Source organism: Bactrocera latifrons, unplaced genomic scaffold (genome assembly GCF_001853355.1).
Source record: "Bactrocera latifrons isolate USDA-ARS-PBARC rearing strain unplaced genomic scaffold, ASM185335v1 scaffold_380, whole genome shotgun sequence".
NCBI lineage: Eukaryota > Metazoa > Arthropoda > Insecta > Diptera > Tephritidae > Bactrocera > Bactrocera latifrons.
In genome coordinates, this window is record NW_017537024.1 from 123,346 (window position 1) to 127,123 (window position 3,778).

The 3,778-nt window shown below is 33.1% G+C and overlaps 1 protein-coding gene across 1 annotated transcript in view; it reads left to right on the plus strand.

Moving 5' to 3' along the window:
* LOC108972141 (neural/ectodermal development factor IMP-L2) overlaps nucleotides 1–3,778 on the plus strand; it is a 31,993-nt gene that overhangs the window by 1,152 nt on the left and 27,063 nt on the right. The window lies entirely within an intron of this gene.

Sequence of the window (3,778 nt, forward strand, 5' to 3'; positions counted from 1 at the left end):
ACGGATGTTCTTAGGCTACCCAGAGGATACTTGGTCAAAGACCGGAAGTCGTGAGCTGCTTGAGTCATATGTAAAAGAATCGTTTCTGGCCACTCCCACGTGAATGGCGATCAGAAAACTTTCCTCACTTCCGTGAACTTCTACACATGACTCCATCCTCAAATCAAAAATAAAAATTGATAAACAATTTTTTTGATATAAGAATAATAAAAACGACAAAATTTGCAAATTTCTAAAATTATGTGCCGTGTTGGAAATTTTCTAAATAATAAATTCCAAAATTCGAAATAAAAAAATCACAAATAAAAATTGATAAAATATTTTTGAATTGTCGAACAACTAATTTACAGCAGATTTTTTGTAACAGCAAATACAATAAAGGGGGCATAAATAACGAGTTCAATTCAAAAATATCTTTCAAACTTCACAATATAACAATACAAATTTAATAATAAAAATAAAAATATAACAACCAAAGTTTCTTTCTTATTCCATTTCTCATAATTCGTTTATACCATTATTATACTATCTTTTGTAGTTTAAAATATTTACACAAAATCTCGAGATATATTCATTTTATTTTTTTTTACGTCAAGCACAGGCATCCTAAAGGATGTCTACTTCTCTTGGACCAAAAAACTGGATTCTATTTGGTATCGCAAAGGACCAATACTGGTCAATGCGTGGCTTATTGGCCTACCAGTTTCACTTAACCTAACCTACTGGTGATCGTTTCTTTAATAATAGGATCAAGTATTTTAAAGATTTTTTTCAAATACATATTCAATAACTACAAACCAAAATTTTGGTTAACCATTTTACCGACGGCAATAAGATATTGTTAAAACAAATCATTATTTTAAGACCAACCACAGTTATTCGCATTTTTTATTCTTTGGCTTCCCAATTGCCTAGCATCAACAGTGTGCTTTGAAGCCCTAAAAGTATGCTTCAATTCTGTACAAGCAGCTATTAATGCTGCTGTAAATGGAATGTTGTGAGCGGGAATGTTAAAATTCAGCTACAGAAACCCAGCACTAAAATCTTTCAAAGCACATGAATTCCATATTTCACTTAGATAGATGTGATAGTTTACTAAAATGCAATGGTTCTGAAAAGAAAACCGTAGAAAAAATATAATGTGAAACTTTAAGTATAATCTCTTAACGTTTCATATTATATTTTTTCTACGGTACAGTTAGAAGGCCGAAAAAAGCGAATTTTATAGATTTTTTCTACAAAACGGTTAATTTTTTTTACACAATTATGGTATCTTTTAACTGTATTTTAATAATTAGTGTTAGTAAAAATATTTGTTCGGAAAGAACCTACAGCTGATCTCCGGGAGCTCCTCTCACAATAAACGTTTTGCGGTGACCACTATATCTCTGAACTGAATTCTCTGAAACAGGCAGATGTCGTTAAATTAATGTTAATAATTAATTGAAATAAGCAAAATAAAATGTTTTGACAAATTGTTTATAAAAAAATATTTTTTCATTAAAAAATATATATTAATTACTAAAGAATATATTTAAGAAGCTCGTGATAAAATTTGAGACTAATGCTTAGCAGTTTTCCAGTAATATTGGTCACCGACTAAGCACCATCCAACACTTTAATTATTCGACCAAAAATAAATTAGTTTGAATTTCCAAAGTTCCAAATTAGTTTGAATTTTTTTTTTTGAAGAATTATAGGTAGAAAAAAAACATTTACATGAAACATGAAGATTATTTTACTAAACAAAACTACTAACTACTAACTAAACTCTTAATACAGTTTAATATCATGGTTGAAAAATTTCAAATCGACCTTCTAATATCGAATCCTACTAAATAAAAAAAAAACAAGTTAAGTTATAAATCGTATCTATCTTGAAGCATGCCACGTTTTCCTCCGACGAAGTGTTAAAAAAGAGCGTTCAGAGCTCACATTTGTCGGAACTGTGCAGAATATGCTAAGAAAACTATTAATTATAGAGTATAGGTTTACATCGCAGTTCTTAAACGTTTGGATTGCAGTAGTCGGTAAATTGTTGTCTTTTGACTTTTGCTTCTGACCTCAGTGGCACTGCTAGTGATCAAATTTACCTTTGAGCTTCAATCGTCGCATGACGTTGCCATTATCCAAAAAGTCTTTGAATCTAATATACCCTTCACAGGTGCATTTCTTTTAGAAACTATGTGCTCAGTTGGCATAGAAGCTATATGCTGTAGTAATCCGATCTGAACAATTTTTTCGGACATTATATTATTACCTTAAGCAGTAATCAATGTGAAATTTCGTGAATATATCTCATCATATATGAAAGTTTTCCATGCAAGAACTTGATTTCGATCGTTCAGTTTGTATGGCAGCTATATGTTATAGTGGTCCGATATCGGAGGTTCCGACAAATGAGCAGCTTATGACAGTTCTTAGCATCCTGAGGTCAATTCCGACCAATGTACAATTTTAGATTACTTATACTTAGTATTAATGAGGCATACACAACCATGTTGTTGTTTTCATGTGTTTAAAATAGTAAGTATTGGTTTCTTTAAAGCTAACGTTGCGTTTTATTTATGAATCTATTTTTTCTAATTTAGTTAATCAGTTCATTTGTTTATTAACTAAAAATTAAATGGTTATCTGGCTGTGTAACGATTAGCTGCGATCGCACTTTCACACACACGCATGCGTTCGCTTCGCGAAGTGAGTCGACTCATACGCCAGCTACGAGTAATTGACGCACGAGATTAAGTTACGTGTAGACACGATATGTGGCTATAGTAATATTAACAAATATTGTTGTTATTCATTTACATTTACTAATTCCAGTAGTGTGATTAATATGGCTTTTGAATTACCCAAACCAAATTCTTCACTTGAAATCCAGCCGATGTCAATAATCGCCCAAAGTGCCATGCAGCATTCCATAATATATTATATGTAAGTATCTATGTATGCTCGTACTTAATTGGAAGGAAAAATTCAATGAGCTATCATTATTATTGGTGGCCAACTGGTGACTACGTGAGTTTTCCATCGTCACACAGTGGCTGCTTCATTGTGATCGACTTAAATGAGCAAAAGTGCGCCGGCGTTGCAACGGCGAATGCGCAACGGGACACGCAAGCCAAAATCATAGTCTAACTGCAACGCTACAAAAAATTCTCAAATACTTATACATGTATACACTATAGTATATACATGCTCATGTAAATATTATATGTAGTGTGACTAATAAAATCAGTTTAGATTGGTTAGCAACAGCGCGCTCATTGCAACCAAAAGGCAATTATTCGTGGCCAAATGTGGACGTGTTGGGCGGCTGCAATGCATCGCAACGCACACACACGTAAGCACAAATCTACGCATATTAATATGTAAATTGATGCATGTATATTTGTTTGCAACGCTTTGTTTCCAATCAAAAAGCTGAAATGGAATTCCTTGTCATTGGCAAATTGCAGTTTCATGTGTGCAATACAATGCTCGCGACAGACTGCAAACGACATCTGTCAAATATTAAAATACACACGTTCTTTTGGACGGGCCTATTTTGATAGCTGCACGACTACACGACCGCAGGCCGACAGTTGTCGTTCTCGCTAACTKCAATTTGATCCTATATTTGCCAACGACAGTAGGACGACAGTAGAGTTGACAGTAGAATGGAAGATAGAGAGMTGAGGTAAAGTGGTGATGCCACTAATATGTAAAATGTAAAATTATTCACAGCTCTAACAAACTTGATGTTATTTTACAGATAAAAGCATAAAATAGCTCTGTT